Raw genomic sequence first — 22,241 nt, 5'->3', positions numbered from 1 at the left:
TAAAAGCCACCAGTCGTATGTTATACAGTCTTAATTAGCGTCAACTCAGTTGAAGTAAACAGTAAAGTGTCTTTTGGTTTGAATTTTACTTTTTGATTTTGATTGATTTTTTCAAGATTTACCAGTATGGCAGAAATAATTATTTAAACATTTTTGAACTTGATCAGTGGTAACATAGTATTAAAATTAAGTTTCAAATATTTTTAATGTTTAGTTTAATTATTAAGAGCTAATAAAAATAATTTATCATTGATGATTATATTTCTATATTTAAATTTATATAAAATAAAAATAAATATGTTAACTTTTTCAGTTACAATTCAACGTTTTAGAGACAAAAAATAAAATTATTTGTAAATTTAAAACAAATGTTAAACTAGTATTTGCTTAATAATTTTTAATATAAAAATGTAAGTACACAATTCATCAGATGAACATGGCGAAAGATTCAGGTCGAGATCTCGGTCACCCCATAGAATGGTCGATATTCTTCTTGGCAATGATGGAGAGTACCAGGGCTCAGAGGTCACTTGGTATATGCCGATGATGTTGGATACACATATGTGCAAAATCATCAATCCACTAAACGACAGTTGGTATTGAATACTTATAAAAATATAATGCATTAATATTGAGTACACTGGTTGATAGACCTTAATATGATTAATATACCTTAAAAAAACCTTATAGACAGCTTCGATGTTCGCGTTACGAACGGGGATGTACTGCTACTGCATCAATGTCGATATTCCCAGAAAATAGTCCGATTGTAATGTATCAACCACACAATCATCATGTGGGGCATGATATAGAGATTGGGGCATTCTACGATGCAAAGAGACGGCGTGCTTTAACAGAGGACAATTCTAGAAGAAGAAGCGAGGAGGTAAACAAATTCACAAAATTATTTTAATACTTCATTTAGAGTTATGTCAAAATGTACTAATACCTGAATAAAAATTTTTTAGATTTCCAAATGCAGCTAAAGAGGTGTCTCGTGAGCAAGCACAACGGGCAATGCGCTATGTGAGATAAAGTGTGAATCCACCAACACCAGATAATCTCAGGGCCATGGGAGAGATTATTGTGTCACCAACATGGCAAAGTCGTCTACTTTATTCTGTAGACGATAATGCACCATTTTTCCATGGAAACTTGAAGTTCATAGTCAATGAAGAATTGATTTTTGGAGGATTGATTTTTTTAAATTTGGCATTTTTACGACGCATTGCTCCATACCCACGTGAAGCAAGAGTCTTGGCAATTGATGGCACATTTGGTGTCATTCCGCGAGTTCCTGCTGATGCCGAGCAGTTGATCACAATCCACGCTGTCTTGGACAATGTCGTAAGAGATCATATTTAAGAAAAATATCTTATTCGGTGAGAGGGTATATAGATATGAAAATAGGCCCTTTAGCTAATGGTTCCATATAAATTCAATTGGGTGTATAAACTAAATGACAATAAAATGGAATTATAGAAATCTTTCTCGAAGATTTCATTCCTGGAAAGCTACCAATGGTTGGACTTCAGCCTCTGCCACCTGTATTGCCGCCATTCCACATTCGTGGAGCTGGTAGACCTAAGAGAGGTCGTAGTTGTCATCGGGTAACAGCAGTTCCAGAAAACCACTGAATGGTCCGGCATCCAAATGTGCGCCAACAACCAGGTGGTGGTAACCATGGATTAATTGAAGATCACCATCTTCTCGGTAATATACAACTGTACATTTAAGTTAAAAATACATTATATACTCTAGTTACTATACTTTAAATATAAATATTATAGGGAATACAGACAATATTGAGGCGCCAATCTAGATTCAAGGTAAGCATATAGAAGTAAAACATGATAAAAAATATATTGTCTTAACGAAATATGACTTTTTTGTTTGTATGATTAGCAAATAATGAAGACCGAAATGAGCCCTTTGATCTTCCAGAAAACTAAAGTATGCCTTAGGTTATTTCTATAAATAAAATGTTGGAGTGTCACCCTTGGGTAGTTCTCCACCCAAGTACTAATGTTTTGTAATTTATTCTTCTACACTCATACGCTTATTGCAACTGTATTACAGATTGTATATTATTCTAATAAATTTAAAAATAATAAATAAAATAAATAATTTATGAATAAATATTCACTTATTCTACAATTTAATTTGTATTAAAGTTGAACAGCCAGATATCGATGATACATTAGCGGAGGAAGATGTCTATGAAATAGTTGAGCTTGGCATGGATGATGCTTTTGTTGACGGTAGATTGATTTTAAATGTTACAATACTGAAACATTAGCTTAATAACTTTCCATTTTGTTTCAGAACAAAATACTCAACCAGCTCACCAGGCAGTTGATTTAGATATCCCTACATTCGAAGGCAAGTTATTATTATTATTATAATAATTTTCCTTTAAGAGGACGTTACACAGACATTTTGTTATCTCCGTTTTAGAAGTGCGTAACATACCTAATTTTACCCTCAGAAAATCATGTTTAATCTAATTTTTAAACTAACGGAGCTAAACGTGTTTTACCGAGCTTACAATTTGGTATGATACACACTTGTAAAGCGGAAACAACAAATGTCCTTGAAACGTCCTCTTGAACAGAATTGAAAAATAAAAACTCACTTATACTTTTTATTCTAAAGGTGACACTGTAGACAGATGTTTTATTTGCCTTGAATGTTGGAGCCAAGTAAATTCGGCCAACATATTGGTGCCTTGCGGTCACAGATGGTGCTGTGATGAGTGTGCGATTCGATTAGATAAATGCGGAGTTTGCAAAGTATAATTTCTCACAACACAGCCCATCCATATAATGCATGTTAACCTAGGAGATGGTAAATATTAATAATGACACAGTAAATTGAAGACTTTTTCTTTTATAATTAATTTTTATTAAAAGGTAAATGGATGCCAAATACTTCATTACTCGATCCAACTGGAAGTCAGTGCCTTGGATGTATGCACCATGTACAATATGTACCAGACCAGGCCCAATACATACTGTTGGACTGTGGCCATGGATGGTATTGTGCGAGCAGCATCTCAACACCTTCTGCCACATGTGACGTCTGTGGTGATATGGTCGAAGGTAGCTTAAAAATATTTTTAAATTGAAAAAATATTTCATAATTTTTTTTACTTATTAATATATATATATATATATTTATATATTACAATACTTTTTTTTATATATGTATATTATATTTTTATTTGTTTTGTTTATTTACTTAAATAATTTCTTGCTTTGTTTAGTTATTAGCTAAAATAAATATATAATTTTTATATTTTCTTATTAATTATTATTCAGGAGAAATTCTACCAAACTTCCATCAATAGCAGATAATATGTTTTAATTGTTAAAATAAATTGTTACAAAAAACGTATTCCAAAAGATAAGAACACCACATAATATTAATTTATCCACCTATCATAGAGATTGGCTCAAACGACTGTAAGACAAAGTATTTAAATTTCTTGTTTTGATGTTGAAAATTGTTAACAAGCTTACTCATATAATCATAGGCGCAATTTCAAATTTTTACTTGGTGGGGGGGGGGGGGGGGCTGAATATATTAAAGGCATGCAGACCATTGCAAAATAGCATATTAAAACTGTATGTCCTAGGTTTTTTTTTTTTGGGGGGGGGGGAGGGGCTACAGTTTGGGCTACCAATTTTGTTGGAATTATAAACAAAACACCCTATATAACGTAGTGTATAAGTAATATATTCACACTGTAGTTGATCAGACGCTGACTATACATTATTATATACTACAGCATATTATATGTCCTGCGTAGTGTAGCCGGGTATACATAGTTAGTCGTTGATTTATATTACGCCTCGTAACACTTTTGTACATCGTATCATTATACTTATTATTATATTATATATATCCGATTATATTATTATTTACCTTTTAACTTCTGTATATCTGTGTACTTCAACAGGTTATGGGCCAGAGTAAGGTCTTTATAATAAAGTCGTGAATAATTAGTAAAATAATAATTGATTAACGAATTGCGTGTTTAACCATTAATAGACCATTTAGACCTTTTATAAATTTTGCCAAATTTTGGTATCGTATCTTTAAGCTTAGGCTGGTATCGGAGTTACTTGGAAAATAAAAGGCAAATGGTTCGAATAAGTAGTATTACCGGGGATAAAATGTATATAAATTGCGGTGTTTCTCAAGGTAGTGTTTTGGGCCCAATTCTATTTATCATATATTATATTAACAGTATTTGTAGTCTAGATATTGAGGGAATTAGCGTCACATATGCCGATGACACGTGTCTTCTCTACTCAGGAGACTCCTGGAATGAGGTGCGTACAAAAGCAGCAAAAGAATTTAAAAAGTAGTAGAGTTCATAAATTATAGAAAGCTATCAATAAATTATAATAAAACAATGTTTGTGAATTTCATGGTAAATAACGAAGAAGAACATTTCGATAATTTAACGATACACTTTTGTGACAGTTATAATTTGTGCAATGATAAACTATGTAAAACCATATATAGAGTCTCAAGTATACGTTATTTGGGTTTAACAATTGATAAACACATGAGGTGGAATCTACATGTAAATAATTTATTAATGCGTCTTCGTATTTTGAGTAATAGCTTTTATAAATTACGCGAGAGTGTACCAATGCATGTAATTCGTACAGTATATTTAACCCTATACCAAGCAATAATACAATGCTGACTATTAGTTTGGGGAGGTCTCTCAGCTAATGCACTGAAACCATTATTAATATATCAAAGACAAACAGTTCGTATATGTTTACATAAATCCGCTCTCGGAGGTTCAACTTTTACTAATTTCAAATTATTTAATGTATTACCAGTGGACCAACTGTTCAAAAAATTGCTATCTTATGGATGGTAAATAATTCAAATTACTGGTTAAATCTAAATAAAAGAGAAACAGTAGCTTATGATGCTAAAGTTAATTATTTAAAAAAATCATTTGGTCAAAAATTTGTGGACTTCCTTGGTTCAACCTATTTTAATTCTATGCCTATTATTACAAAAAATAACATTGTCTGTAAATATTCTAATGCCAATACATTAGTTATAAAATGGTTGTTTATGTCTCTAGATCAATAGTTATTTGTATCTAAAAATGAAAATTCTCTTCTCTTTTTTATATCTAATCTATAATTTACTGTATTTTATTGTTCATAATTAGTATATTATAATCACCTATAATTAAATTGTAAATTTACATATATTATAAAAATAGGTAACTCTCTACCTTCAACAAAAGCTATGCTTACGGAAGGTAGATAATTTTTATTCAATTGTATGTATTTAAATGTTATGTATGTAATTGTAAAAATCTTTATAAATAAAAGTAAATAAATAAATACAGAGACACCCTTATGGCCTTATACAAATGGTTAGGATTAGTTAATAAGCTATACAGTATAGGTACTGTTGTAAGTGCATGCGGATGTGTAAATAATATATATGGTAAGCCATATATGTATATAGCCCATCGGAATTAGGCATAAGTATAGCATACGAATGTGTCGACTCAAGGTATACCGAATGTGTGTGTTCAAATCAGTTCTCACGATGGTCTACGTGACCGAGGTGGCTGGGTCAGCACATTAAAAAGGCCCCGAACGGACCATTTTCACGGCCATGTCGGATGGTAACTGGTAAGGCAGTCAGTACTCAGTTGCGTACAGTCGAGCTAAGTGAGAAGTGTGTAACTGAACAGAACCTCCATTACTTTATTAAGACTCATTAACAATTTTGTATTTTGTGCACGTCTAATTCATAAGTGTTCAAATTAATATTTAAAAAAAAAAACGGTATGTATAATCCGACTTAGTGTTCCGTTGATTCACATGTCAATACCAAATTGGTCGAACCCTGCACAACGGTACACCACACTTCAATACACTAACCATTGGTGGTAAATTATTGTATTATTAAATGTACTTTGTTTCTTGAATAAATGAGTGTATTTTTCTAACATAGATATATAACTAATAATTACAAAATACATAGGTACCTCCTAACCGTGAATTTGAGTGTATTTGATTCCTGTGACACTGGCGTTAGGGCAATGAAACCGAATAATCTGCTTAAAGGGTCTTGCGGGAATGGTCTCCTGCTCAGAGAAAAATTCTATCTTAATACATACCTATAGGAATGTGGGTAGGTACATTCCTTTAAAATACTCGAGGCCTCTTATAAACTCCCTTGCTACTGTATACTAGTAATAGTATAATATAGATAGGTATTGCAATCGTAAACGTTCGCTGTGTTACTATATAATATTATATATGTTCAGTATGCAAACTATTTTAAAGTAATTCGGGTTTTATATAGAAACTAATATATAGAAGACGGAAATGTGAAAGAAATAATAAATAGGTAACGATGTTATATTGCGCAGTACCTATATAGCAATGATTCAAAGTGAGTAATAATCAGAGTAGGCGCCTACGTACACGTGTGCCCCAGTGCTGGTATAGATTACACAAAATAGTAAAAAATAAAAATGACATATTTTCATAAAGTAGGTACGATTTAATTTACGTTTGTCTAATCCACCCTAACATAGTAACATATTACACATGTTCAAGGACACCTTTTTTCGTCTTGACAAAAATTTAAAACGTGAAAATACAAATGTTGAGTTCTTAATTTTTTTATTTTGAATAAATGAACAATTTTCGCTTGAAAATTGAAATACTTTAATAGTTGACGTAGTCTACTAGCGTTAACCATTTTTAATAAATTATATGAGATATATTTTAAGAATGTACTTAACTATAGCTTGATCATAATAGGTGTAGCATTGTGTGAGATAAACATGTTAGGGCAACAATCGTGATTTGGTTTTGAAACTAAGTAAATACCTAGCAAAAATGTAGTGTTAGATTTATAATGACGATTTTTTTTTCTAATGTTTTTACTCAATGGTATTAGCCATAAATAACTAACTCTCCGTAACGACCGTAATTCATGTCATTTAAACTAAACTACCTATTGTTTATTTTGATTATTTATAGCGTATTAACTCGTAGATATTTCCTACTAGCAATGTATTTTTGTTTAAATTAAAAACTTGTAAATTGAAATGCATAAACATAATATAATATATTATACTACTATCAGACACAGCGCCAAGAGGTGGCACGGTGGGGCTCAAGCCCCCCCCCCCCAAAAAAAAACAGATCAGCCCCCTCGCCAGCCCCCCCTACCCAACTGAAAAATATGTACGATATTATAAAGTCATAATACATTATTTTTAAATAAGAGCCACATCTAAAAATTTATGAAATATTCCTTTTTAGATTTTAAAAATTGTATGAAATACTTTATAAATTAGTAAATTACTATACTTTATACTTAATAAATTTATGAAATACTTTTGTATTTTCGAAAACTTGTGTATTAAGTTTTTGCCGTTATAAAAACTGATATAAATTTGTAATAATATAAATATTTTATACGGGCGTGGGACTCGGCGTATCAATGGGTCAACATGCAACGCCTGACTTACAGTCTATTTTTAAATAGATAGAACATAAATAATAATATTTGATACGTATACGCTTACACACTACACAGTGTATACTGAATATGACATCAGTGTATTTGAGTGTCGTGTACTCGTGGGCTTTTTAAAAAAATTGTTTTTGTTTGATTTATATTACTTATATCTAATTCTAATATGAGTAAAGACAGTAGTAAAGTGAGAAAAATTGATTCGTTTTTTGGACCAAGTTCATATGCAATAAAGGCAGAGACAGAAACCACAACAAATAAAAAACTTATATTAAATATATTACGTATATAAAATAGGATTTATCTAAAATAAATTAAATTTATTATTTGTGTAATGAGGAAAAAATTTACTACAATTTCAATAAAATGTGTTTTGAAATTTGTAAAATAAGAAAAAATGTATTATTTATTTATTATTACCTTTATTGAGTACTAATCACTAGATGAAAATAAACAAATAAACGTATCCCAAATCATTACATTATAGATGATTGAACCAAATTCATCTGTTCATTACTAAACACATGCTTTAATTTATATTTATGAAATATAGTTAAGTAAAAAAAACATAATTATTCATTCACAAAGGTATGTAATATTAAAGTCATAAAGAAATTATCATGTTATCATTATGAATATAGTTGTTGAAGGTCTGTGATTAAACATTTTCTTACATATTTGACATTATTCTTAAAACATTTTTAACTATTCAAAAGTTTGTATATATTATCTGTTTATACGTTTAGAGCATACAATATAAAATGTATGTACTATATAGCTAATAGCTATATTATGTTATATGATACGAAAATATTTATATTTCATTTAAATAACCTCAGCATTTGTTGAAACAATTTTAGCCCATGTAAAAAAAATATTTGCCCCACTCTGCCCCCCTGGAAAACAATTCTATTGCCGTGCCGTGCTGAATCTACTGATGAAAATTGGTTAATAACTGTGGATTTGCATAAGTGTCATCCGATTTAGGCTATTGATTTTGTATAGTAGATGTTATATTCATTAATTATAACTGATCCTGCACGGCATGTCGGCTTAACTAAATTAAATAATGGATTTACCATGTCTTAAACGCTTAATTAGATATAAGGTATAATAGGTAATATTGGATATAATTTTAAATCCTTATTTCAGATTTAGAAAAAATCATCAAAATAAATATGTAGGTAAAAATATATTGTGTAGTTTCCATTCAACGGAGTTTAACACAGTGTAAATCCACTGCCTTTATTTAATTTGTCACGGACAACGCCTGCAGGATCAGATAGTTAATAATAATTTTAAAGATTATAGTAACACATAAATGTGCAAAATCGATGGTACAACTTAAGTTACATCAAAAACAAAATAATTTTTCGGAAAAACTGATCATATTTTAACGTAATTTTTTGGCATCAATATTTAATAGTTCATTTTCAAAAAAATTAACGGCATCAATAAATACTTTTTTTTTATACTTTAATACTTTTTTTGATATGATTTTATGTACCTAGATATTTATAACTCAAAAGTCACAATTATTGCAACTGTACATTTCGGTTTGTTGTTTTTTATTGATATTGATTTTACTTTTTGATAGCTTATATTATTATGAATAAATATGATACGAAAAATAAAGAAAATACAATATATTAGTAACAATTTTAGCATAGACATTGCATTGATGTGTAATGACAAAGAAAACAACTTTGTAAAACATGTCGGCATACCGTCTGTTCACTGTTATAGTAACGAGCAGTTGGACATACTAAAAAATCTGATTAAAAAACAAAAACCAGTAACTGGGTATTTTGATGCAACTGGTACAGTGGTCAGGAAAATTGACAAGAACAGCAAAAGGGTTCTGTACTATATTCTAGTTGTTAATGTCCCATTACCTAGAAACTCAAGTGTCACGTGTCCCGTTGTTGAAATGATTAGTTCAGCCCACGACATTGTTGCGATTTCACAATGGCTGAACGCTTTTAAAGCATTCGTTTTGAAACACAAACTGACTAAGTCAGTATTCACAAATATAGTGATAGATTTCAGTTATGCCCAAATGAATGCCTTGTGTATAGGATGGAATGGTTTTACTTCCATATTCGACTACCTTAACTGGTGTTACAGAGTATTGGTTGATAACCACGACAAATCTAATGTCACCATCATAAATATATGTATAAATCATTACACAAAAATTATAGTAAACCATGTCTACACATATTTTCAATCTGAGAAAAACCATCGTAAGACTGTAGAAAAAACCAAAAGAAATCATTTTATTGATTGGATATGTATACTTTTTAACACAACCAGTTTGACAGATGTTGAACAATGGTTCAAAATATTTTCAGTTATACTGTTGTCACCTTATGGTACAGCAGACACAAAAAATGCCATTAGTACAATGAGAGAAAAGTGTAATGATAAATACCAATTCCCAAATGAATCGAACAACGAAGGTGAGGATCACTTGGAGGAAATAAATAAATTTCTATGCGAATCCAACACGAGTAATTCCATGATGTTCTGTAGATTTCAGTTAATCAAAGAACAGGTTAAATCTGAAGTCTTAAATTGGTCTGTAAATATTGAAAATATAATCATTAATGAATATTATGATGAATCATATTTACACGAGTTTATAGCAAAATGTGTACCTTTCTTAGCACTGTGGACACCTATTATGAATAATAAAGTCAACAATAGCATTGAAATCCGCCAGAGTAATGCTACCGTTGAATCTTGGTTTAAAACAGTCAAACAAGACATACTAGAAGGCGACCGTAGGTTTAAATGCGGCCGGTTTTTAAAACTCATGAGACAACGTGTGATGAATGTACACAAACAAATGAAGTACAATACTAGAAGAAGAAATTGCACTCGTGCGCTTGATTTTGACAGTAAGTCTAAACAGAGTAAAACTAAAGAAAATGGAAAAAGAAAAATTTCAGAATTGTCTAACCTTAACCATTTAGACGAACAGAAAGTTGGTGAAAAAAAGAAAAACAACACAAACATCTACCGTCCTTTCAAAGCACTGTCGTTAAAAATCCCAAAGTCTTCGACCATTACGGCAGATAAAAATAACATTTTGCCCAAAGTGGTCGATGGTATCAAAAGCGTTGTGGTTATAGAATGTGACAATGAAACTAGGTTCACTGTTGATGAGCCAATTAACAACGACATGGTTGTACATGATTTGAGGAAGCCATTGGACGATATTTTTTTAATGAAATCAGTTTCGACACATGGCAGTTATAAATCTCCGATTCAACGATCAGTGCAATCTATAGATTTACACAAAAATATGCTACCTAAAGATTTGACATACTATTAACAAATGGCAGAGAATAATAATTATATAGTTGGAACTTATAGTTACATATTTGATAAAGAACGAAATTGTGACATCTTGACCGACCTTTACTTCCAAGATTTTGATACATTGTCTGGGGAAGAATGGTTGTGTAACTTTGTTGTAGACATCTGTTTGATGTCATATGCTAAAAAGCTGGATTTAAAAAACACACACATTTTATCAGTCAACCGTGCAAGATCGCTGTTGGAAAAAAGAGAAATTGGTGAAGTGCATAACAAAATTACTTTTACTCAGGACAGTACGGTTATTCTACCATGGTTACTTAATACTCGTCACTTTATAGTAGTTGTTATAAATTTCAAAACCAAAGAGTGTTACATCATGAATCCATTTAATCCATATGACAAAGAAAGTCGATTAGCAATAGCTCGTTTCAAACAGGTATGTAAAATGTTGAAATCAGATGTAATGTACGGTTACGACAAGCAACAATGTCCACCGTTATCACATATTCTATGCCCTTTATAAAACGTTCAACAACAAAAAGATTCATTTAATTGTGGAATTTATTTAATATACTACGCATTTAAAATCATGGACACTTCTAAGTTCAGTTTAGACTTTAATCCTCAAACGTACAGAGAATATTTAAAAAATTATCTCTTAAAAAATTCTGAAGACATGACAAACGTATGCTTATACTGTAGCCGACATTCAAATAAGCACCGAAGTCTCCCCGAAGATGACTGTGTAGAATGAGTGTCATGTTCTGTGTGTGGCCGCTGGATAGCGATAAATTGCATCCCTAAAGATTATTTTGAAATTATGAAATCAATGATTTCTACTGTTTTTTTGTCAGAAATGAAGAAATGAAAATATATAGAAATTATTAGACTATAGAGTAAAGCACACTACAAATTGCATATCAAAATTATAATTAAATTATTTGAGTTACTTTTTTATGAACATTTTCATTACATCTTAATTATTGAGAAGTTAAAAACATTACCCAAGTCACAATAAGATAAATAATAGATAATGACAAATGTCTGGTACAGTATGTCTCAATACGTTATATAAGTAGGTATGTGTAAATTACTTGACACAGAAAGGTTAGGTAACAAAAGATAAGTTAAACCTAGTGGTAACAGTAATTTCATCACAATTATCTGACATAGTTTAAAAACACAATTTGTAACCACACCAGTAATGCATTTAATATATTATCTGACTTTTAATTCAATTTATTCATGCATAACTGACAGTCCGCAGTCTGGTTCAAAGTGAGACGGCATTTAGTGTTTTACTTAGTAATCTATCATAACAAATGTCTGATGTGTGTGAATGTAAAATAAAAACACTTAAGAAATGATGAAATATTCAAACAATATCTATAAAAAGAAGTTATTTGTATGCAATAATATATTTAAAACAACAGGTAATGCACCTATCTAATAAGATTATTATCACAGATTTTAGATAACTTTATAAGATATTTCTTGCATTCTAAGAAAATGTTCTACACAACACATAGGTACCAAGTATAGTATTATAATATGTAAAAAAAAATTTACACGGTTTTGTCAAAATGCTATTGAGATTGTTTCTAGGAATTAATGAAAAAATATATATATACAGAGTAAATTAAGAAATAACCACAAAAAGGTACCAGATTTAATTAATTTTATTAGCTGTTTCAAACTAGTCTTCTTACAGTAACTTGTAAAATAAGTTAATTCCAACACTCATTTACATAGGTATGCAAATCACTAGACATAATTTTAAAACACAATTTGTAACCACACCAGTCATGTTTTTATTTAATTTATTCATGCATAACTGACAGTCCGCAGTCTGATATTTCAAGTGAGACGGCAATAAGTGTTTTGATTTGTTTGATTTATATTGAATGTTTAAAAATATACTCACTAGACGTTACAACAACGATCAATCCAATATAAAAGGTACAATCAATATAGTAATCATAATTGTTGACATCTCCAAAATACATTTTTGATGAAGTTACAATTCTGAAATAAAAATGTGATTAGAATAATTTGTGGAAATTTGTTAAATAGATAATCCTAATCAGTAATTAAAAAGATAAATTTAGTTACCTTAGGTATCTGTCTATTAAGACCTAAAGTCAGTCTTGTAAAGAATACTTTAATTTTGTATTCTGAATACATATTCGAATAAATGAGAATTAAGGTATTCAGAATACGTATTCAAATAGTTCTTAAAAAATATATTCAGAATACATATTCGAATACTTTTTTTCACTACTTGTTTTTGTCAGTTTTTGAATGGTTGGTAACATTTATTAATTAATAATTAAAAATATATTGTAATCATAAGTTTTGACTGCAAAATATACTCACATTTTATCCTTGATTTATGAGAAGTAGATTGTTAACGCTAATTGTTTCATATAATTTGTGTACCTGTCCATAAGAGTTTCTCGCGTTGCACATTGTTTGAGATTGTACTACTGGGTGACAGTAAATGTTTTTCACACAGCGAGATAAAATTGAGTTTCTTTCTCATTCTTCGATTGTTGGCGTACAAAACGTTTCTGGGTATTTCTTCATACCAAACAGAAGAATCTAAATCATATTTATATAATTTTAGTAATCATATAATAAAATGTTTGATTAAATCTTACAAGGACTTATGAAACCCAAAGGAGGATCTAAATATCTAGATTTTTCACTAAGAAGTTATGTTGATGTTCTAGGAGAAAAAGTGTAGTCAATACTATTATGTATTCCTATACAAAATTGAAAAATATTATATTAAATTATTATTATAAATGGATCTCTATGAAAAATATTCAAAATCATAATGACTTACTAGGTAAACAAGTTAATGGAAGAGCTGAAATGTCTGGTGTGTTATTGGGAATTGTACGTAGATTTCATTAAAATATTCAGTTTTATGAATATTCAAGTAGTTATCCAGGACTCCATGTACTTTCAAAAAATTATACAAATTTAAAAAAATAACATAAAAAAACTTGCTTTATCAATAATCGTGGTTTATTAAACGTTGATAACAAATTATTAAAAATAATTGTGGTTAGGGTTAGGGACGGTTATCAATTTAAATATTGGACATACAATTGATGTTATGTTTATAGATATTATTATCAAAATCATGATTTAAGATAATACAATCTTACTATCTACAAAACAAATAAATCAATAAATTTCAATATTCAAATTTTTAAAGTTTATTTTAATTCTGAATAAAATAGTAAACTTACTTAAGCATTTCTACATATTATATACACAAATTCTAATGATTTTTCATTGTAGTATTTGACAGCGTACTCATTTATACCTTCCCCCAGACCAACAAACCATATTGAAATATTCGTTGGATTAATCAGTGTATTGTCATGGTACTGGAGGCAAGCATTATAATAATATATATTTAAAACCCAATACTATGATTATCGGCAGAAAGGCTTAGCAGTATTACAATAAATAGTTAGTACTAGCAAAATTCAACGATTAGAATTTTGTTATATTAATCACATCCGGGTGGAAACTCAAGTGTTAATACTTGACATCTATTCAACTGTACGTGGGATCACTACAGTATTCTCATTATATTTTTGTTACTACATTTATATGATTAATACATACATTGTATTAACTAAATAATTATAGTTAACATAAGTTTTACTAACCATGTATTATACTTTTAGGGGTTCTTTGAGCGACGGCTTAACAGTTGAAGTCAGGGGTGGACACAACAGCTTCAGGACCACTATTTCAAATGCGACCATACCCTAGTCCAGGTGCAGTTTTGCGAGCTACATCTAGCCAAACTAAGCGTAAAGAAAAGAAAAGAAACTGTTTAATGTCTTTGAATTCTATATTTTACTAAAATTTTCAAATTCAAATTATAAAACGACAAATAAATGTAATAATTAATACAACCATTTAGAACTCAACAAAAGTATATTTTGTTAACTTCAGTTTGTTTAAGATTGACTGCTAACTAATTGAAGAATTAAACATGGAGTCAATTCTAAAAAAGCTGAACATATTAGGGATACAATTTTTTCATTTATGAGATCTTCAAATATATGATTATTTATTCTGTGTATAATAAATGTTGGCTGCCACTGATCATTCTTGATCAACATTTTTATTTGTAAAAAAAGTCCTTTTTCCAAGTTTTGATACGAAAAATGGTCTGTTGTATTTTTGTTTGTGATGATAACAAATATATGAGCTTCTATTGTGCTGTAATATAAACACTGACCGACTTCAAGATCTGCTTGATAGTCTTTATGGTCTTGTGACTTAAAGCAGTATTTTTCATTGACTGATTGAAAATGTTGATCCCAATACACTGGTAAAGTAGTTTTCTGAGAAAATAATATAATATTCAGTTTTTCAAATGCTCGCCTTTTTATATCATTGATACTTCTAAAAACTTTCATAGTACTTGGATGTTGAACTCAAAGTAATTCTGACTCTTTTGACAAATTCTGTAAAAAACAAAAACATAAGTAAACTCATTTCATATAATTGCTTGTTATGAAGGCTGAATTAAGTAAAATTACATGTGTAAAATGACAAATTTTGATTGTGCATCCTACATTTTGAAATACATTTTCAATAATGCCTCTTACTATGGACCACTCTAATTTGTCTAGACCACAACCAATACGTGGGATGGCTAGTTTTTTAACACCATATCCTACAATAAAATCACGTAATTTCGCAATAGCCGCAGTTATACTATTGTACGTTGGTTTTTGGTTGCTAAGCTCCTTGGTAATTAAATAGTAAATAAATTGATTATTTTCTTGCAAATATGCTACGCTGCCAACATCTTGTCTTTGGTCCATCAGTTCCCCAACTCTCTTATAAATGCTCCTAAATTATATTGAATACATAAATTAAAAACATTAACAATATTTTATCAATAAAACTATGTTATTCACTAACTTGAAATATATGGCGATACCAGCACTCATATGCATATCTTTGGCCACACAATGTTCTAGAGCATAGTCTCCCGGCATATTCATAATTGAGATATTAATCTCTTCCAAGGTGCCTTGGTTGAGCGCCCAGCAAAAAAAACCAAAACAATTAATTTACAAAAAATAGCTTTTATCTTATTAATAAAAGTATTTACAAATTCCCTTTAAGAAATCTTATTTTTAAGCTATTCATAGGCATTTGAAATATCACTGTTGATAAACAATTGTTTGCTGATTTAAAATACTTGGGAACTGAATACAAATTTTCTTATAAGTTGGTCTAATAGCAATTCAAAAATGATCAACGGAAATATATAGGTACAATTTTTTCTTAGTATTAACATTTGAAGTTCAAATATTGACAAAATAAAGATGGGTAACGTTTGTAACATTTTTTTTTTTTTTTATGAAATTTTATGGAATTACTGTGAAAATCAATGTCTAATATATACATATTTATAAAGATTATAAGTTATTTAAAATGAGTGCAATATCTTTTTTTTTTTTATTTTTTATTTACAATAAGGTACTCCTAGCTTTTGCCATCTATACCTAGAGATGTAGGAAAGGTAATAATACATTTTGGCATGTTTAACGCAATAATTAAATTATTACAATTTTAAGTTATGTGATAAAAATGGTTAGAGGCTTATGTTTCTTGATAAATTAGGTCATGCGGGCGTCCTCGTTGGATGCGGCGTTGTAGAAGTGGTCTGATGTTGATGTGGTAGTGCATTGAGCCTGTTGACTTGTGTATTTTATTAGAAATAAATAATATTATCGAAAATGTTACAATTGTTCCCAAACTCAGTAGGGGAGTACCTTTGCTGTATTAATTTAATATAATACATAATTAATAAGTATTTACATTATACATTTGTTTCAGTAACTGTAAGAAATCATAAAAATTCTATTGATCAAGATATATGAAATCTTATATGACTAATGCCAAGTTTCGTGAATTAAAAAATATTAATTCTAATTAATTTTTATCTTATAAAGTATTGATGTATTTAATTTTATTTTACATAGCTAATTATTATTATTTGATCGTTTGATTATTTACCTAATAATGTCAAATATTAGATTAAAAATATTAAAGCTACCATCTAATATCGATGAACTTATGTACTATTTTCAATTTTAAACATCGTTATCATTAAATATTATTTAATATTTGAATACTTTTATTTAAATACTTTTTACTGATCCAGAAAAATAGTTTTAAATTTGTGAAGACATATTATAAATCATGAACATTAATTTTATTCTTTGAACAAAATATAATATTGGCCCATGATATGATTAATTTTATAAACACCAATGTGTTGTATCCTATATGGCACATATCGATCGTATCATATTACTATGTATTTTTAATTATTAATTAATAAATGTTAATTATCAACCATTCAAAAACTAACAAAAACTAGTTGTGAAAGTATTCTAATAGTATTCAAATACTTTTTAAAGTATTCGAATACGTATTCTGAATACATTTATTTGAATATGTATTCCGAATACAAAATAAAAGTATTCTTTTCAAGACTGCAAGACACCTACAAATTAGTAAATCCAATTAATACAATATAATGATGACCAGGAATTGAAAACACACTGAATACAATTTTTTATGTATATTTTAGATGATAGTACATCATAATAATATTAAAAAATCATCTGGTTTACCTAACTGTCATTTAACCATAAGGCAACTGATAATGGTCAAGAAATTGTTGACTTATTCAGTCAATACTTCTCCTCAGTATATAAAGATACAGCTCCACCAAATATTATTTCCCAGTCTAATAATATAGTTCAATCTATTGATTCGTTAAACTCACTTCATATTGAACTCCTAGAAGTTTTCATTGAATTAGATACTCTCTCTTACAAAAATGCAATAATTGGTCCTGATAGTCTCTCTCCTATATTTTTATTTAATTGCAGATTTATACTTTCACCACCTATCACATATCTCTTTAATTCTTGTTTAAATAGTGGCTCATTTCCATCGTCTTGGAAATCCACCTATATTAATCCAATTTTCAAAAAAGGTAACAAATCATTTATCTCAAACTACCGTCCTATATCAATAATTTCTATTCTCCCAAAAATATTTTCTAAGATAACAAATGATAAGCTTACACCCATATTTAAAAATATTTTAGCACCACAACAACATGGATTTCGCAATAATAAATCATGTCTTACTAATTTAATAACTATTAAACATCATATAATACAATTATTCTCTAATAATCAACAAACAGATGTTGTTTATACTGATTTTGAAAAAGCCTTTGATAGAGTAAACCACGATTTATTAATTAATAAACTACTGGAAATCGGCTTTGCAAATCCACTATTATCATGGTTTAACTCTTTCCTAAATCAAAGAATCCAATTTGTCAAATATAAAAATTTTATATCAACACCTATAAACGTAATTTCTGGAGTACCTCAAGGCGATCACCTTTCCCCTCTCCTATTTAATTTATTTATAAATGATGCTGTATCCTCCATTACACACTCCAACATTTTATTATTTGCCGACGATGCAAAAATTTAGAAAGCTATTTCTTCCCCCGATGATATTAATCTTCTTCAAAGTGATTTAGCTTCATTTAACGAATGGTGCATTTCAAATAGTCTTTCATTAAATATTGATAAATGCCAAATTGTTACTTACTCTAAAAAGCACAATCCCTTGAATTTTAATTACCATATAATATCATATATGTGACATTATCTTACATCGTTCGTCATTGTTTAAAGATTTAGGGATTTTATTTGATTCCAAGCTATTATTCAATGCTCATGTATCAGCGATTAAAAATAAAGCTTTAGCTGTATTTGGTATGATAAAAAGAAACTGTTCCGATTTTCGTGATCCAGTTACTTTAAAATGTCTATATATCTCACTAGTCCGCTCTTTATTAGAATACGCTCCATTAATTTGGGACCACAACAATGTAGGACATAATGATCAACTTGAAAAAGTTCAAAATAAAGCTCTCAGATTTATAGGTCATAAATGTAATATTCAAAGAACTCCTCACTCTGGTTACGAAATTATTTTAAAATTATTAAACTTAGAACCTTTAAATGTACGTAGACTCTTATCATACAACACCTTTCTCACCAAATTGCTAAATAACAAGATTGATGATTCATTTTTATTAAGTCAGTTAAATTTCAAAGTCAAAAACCACTACACTCGCAACAATCATTTATTTTATATTCCTCATTCATCTAAAAAGTATACGTCATACGACCCCTTAAATATTTTAATGTCTTCGGAAAATAGTAAATTATTTTAATAAACATTGAATGTATTTTATTATTATTATTATTATTATTATTTTTATTATTATAATCATTATTATTATTATTATTATAATCATTATTATTATTATTATTATTATTATTCCTATTATTCTATATATTAATCGTTTCATCATTATTATGTTATATTTTATTATTTTAAATTATATTATATTATTGTTATCTATACAAATATATTGTGAATTGGACTTTTGTCCGTATTAATGAATAAATAAATAAATATTATTACATGTTATGCTGCTGCTGTTGTTCTTGCTGCAGTTGTTCTTGCAGCTGCTGCTGTTGTTGTGGTGGTGGTGGCTGATTTCTCTGCCGCTGCAGAGCAACCAGAGCAGCTTCTTCTTTTAATTGAATAGCCAAAGCGATGGCTGCTTCGGCAGCAGAAGCTGCCCTGGCTGCTCTATTGGCAGCCTCAGCAACCGGGTCTCTGGCGGCGGCAACCGCGGCTCTCTTACCAAAAACACACTGAGCGGCGGTATGACCCCGCTTGAAACAAACGTGGCATTCTAGAAAATCAAAGAAATCGAAATTAAAACATATTATCCATGATAAAATGTTAATTCATTTTTTAATTTAAACAATTTCAGAAAAGGGAAGACATCATTTCATTCCTTTAGATTGGGAGACATAAAACATATTTTAAACAAAATGTTATAATGCACTAAGATCAATGTAACTAGATAATTAAATAACATCACTGTTTAATTTATAATAATAAGCATGAAATAAAAAATCAATATTTTATCTTTGTGTGAAACCAAAACAAAGTTAATGCAACCAAAGTACATACAAGAACATTTTGAATAAGTTATTTTCTATAGGTCTACTAAAAAAATGAATAGTTAACAGATAGATAAAACCTCCTTTCCCTGAATACAGTGAACGTATAAATTATATAAAAGGTTATGGTTATTAGTTCAAAATTCAAATCAATTAATTAGCTACTTAGTAAATATTGAATACCTAATTATTAAAGAAAAAATTATTTACACATGTTTTAGGCATTGTGAAGGTGGTGTATTACATGTGTAATTGACGCATTGATGCATCTCAATATAAATTTTCCGTAATTAGAACTAGACTATAAAAAGGTGGATAAGTGGATGTTGCTCTGCTGTACAGTAGGTTACAAGTGGGTCACTGTAATGGATGGAGTTAAATTTGAATTCAATGATATAATATCATTGTATAAAAAAAACGTCAGCCTATGATATTACCAAGTATATTTGATGATATTATTGTGAATAAAGTAATTTATATATAACCTATTTACGCGAAGCCTTGTTTTAAATTTTAAATCCTTAGCCATAAAAGTTAAACATTTTATACATTTTTAACTACAAAATAATTAATAAATTATAAATTTGATAAATGTTGTCAAAATTTGAACTTTAAATGCTTATAAAAAAAATTGTGCCTTTGTATTTTTAATATTTTTCAACTGCTATTAGAACGATATATCAGGAGCCTTATATTAAATTTTCACGCTTTTTTACCAAACAAATAAAAATTTATTGATATTTATAGAAAAAAAAACTAAAAAAATTGAAAACTGACAATATCCGTAAACAGCTCAAAAAGAGTCAAAATATTTTCAACATTTTATGGTGTATAGAAAATGCTAATATAAACATTCAGTGAAATTTTCAAGTATCTACAGTCATTCGTTTTTTAATTACAATAAAATAAGAAAATTTTTACATGAGAAATCGAGTGAATATCTAATGTTGTAAAAATATAAATTTCAGACGCTCATAAAAATTTAATTTAAGTTTCTTGTAGATATTTTTTTTTTGATAAAGGTAGATAAACTTATGAGTAATCTTATATTACATTTTCAAATCTTAGATTTAAAAAGAAAAATTTTTATGAATTCTCAACTCAAAATAATTTGTTAATTTTCGTGATTTTTCAGTATTTTGTCAAAATTTGAACTTTAAATGCTTATAAATAAAAACTGTGACTAAGGATTTTTAATTTTTTTCATCTGCCTTTGAAATAACCTAGGAGCCTTCTATTAAATTTTCAAGCTTTTTTACTCAAAAAATAAAATTTTATTGATATTTATAGAAAAAAAAACTAAAAAAATTGAAAACTGACAATATCCGTAAACAGCTCAAAAAGATTCAAAATATTTTCAAAATTTTATGGTGTATAGAAAATACTAATATAAACATTCAGTCAAAATGTCATGTCTCTACGGTCATTTTTTTAGAGGTACACCAAAAACCAAAATCGATTTTCTCAAAAACAAATTTTGCGTAAAAATTTCCGTTTTTCCTTAATTTTTCTTTTGTTTTTCGCGTCGCTTTTGAAAATTATTGGGTAATTTTTACTTTTGACTCCCCAAACTACCAATTAGATTCACTTTCATAAATTACTGTTGAAGAAAATCCAAGCACTTTTACTGTCCTAAAAGGTGAAGGCCCACCACTAGCCGGCTGGGGAGCCAAAATAGTGGTAGGGGCTACGCCCCGGGTTGATCCACTGACATCAACTAAAAACTTAGTCAGTACCACGGGAGAGGGGAGCCCCACTGCGCTCAGATACGGCTAGCCGGAGCTGTGCGTGGTGCCCCTCAAGGTTGAGGAGCCTACCTCGGCTGAAACGCGGTGGCTGTGGGACAGGCGCCAGATAGTAGTACATAAACCACAACACCTAGTGGGAGGTCCGGTACCCAAGGTGGCACTTAACTGAGTCATCCCGGCCCTCAGAAAAGGTACGGGCCCCCCGGGGCCCGGTGCTGGTGGTCCACAGACGACCCTAGGTCGTAGGCGGCTAGCCGTCGACGTCCTAGCTCCACCTCCGCCCGTAAGTAGCGCCCAGCGCTAAGGCACGGACGGACGGCGGTAGGCGAGAGCCACAAAACCCGGAGACTCCTGTCCTAAAAGGTGATGACAGACACAAAAATAAAAAAATTAAAAATAAAACACACATCATTGTAAAATCAATACATTTATCGCTTCGCTCAGAATCTAAAACTATTAGTTGGTATTATATGATAATATATACTTACTATTC

General features: G+C 29.6%; 1 long non-coding RNA gene and 2 pseudogenes across 1 annotated transcript; all 3 read right to left on the bottom strand.

The window, feature by feature from the left end:
- Positions 1-207: 207 nt before the first annotated feature.
- On the bottom strand, positions 208-13,863 carry LOC132935627 (uncharacterized). The gene is made up of 9 exons (XR_009663307.1): positions 13,721-13,863; positions 13,249-13,473; positions 12,797-12,897; positions 2,932-3,105; positions 2,636-2,837; positions 2,147-2,370; positions 950-1,724; positions 673-866; positions 208-606 (listed from the first exon to the last, which is right to left on the bottom strand). It is a non-coding gene; the product is annotated as an uncharacterized LOC132935627 (long non-coding RNA).
- On the bottom strand, positions 10,084-10,734 carry LOC132935625 (uncharacterized; annotated as a pseudogene).
- A 986-nt stretch (positions 13,864-14,849) lies between the features above and the next one.
- LOC132935626 (uncharacterized) lies at positions 14,850-15,935 on the bottom strand (annotated as a pseudogene).
- Positions 15,936-22,241: the final 6,306 nt, after the last annotated feature.

This window comes from Metopolophium dirhodum, chromosome 1, assembly GCF_019925205.1.
Source record: "Metopolophium dirhodum isolate CAU chromosome 1, ASM1992520v1, whole genome shotgun sequence".
Taxonomy (NCBI): Eukaryota; Metazoa; Arthropoda; class Insecta; order Hemiptera; family Aphididae; genus Metopolophium; species Metopolophium dirhodum.
The sequence above is the reverse complement of the archived record's forward strand: the minus strand, read 5'-3'. Positions and strand labels throughout refer to the sequence as shown.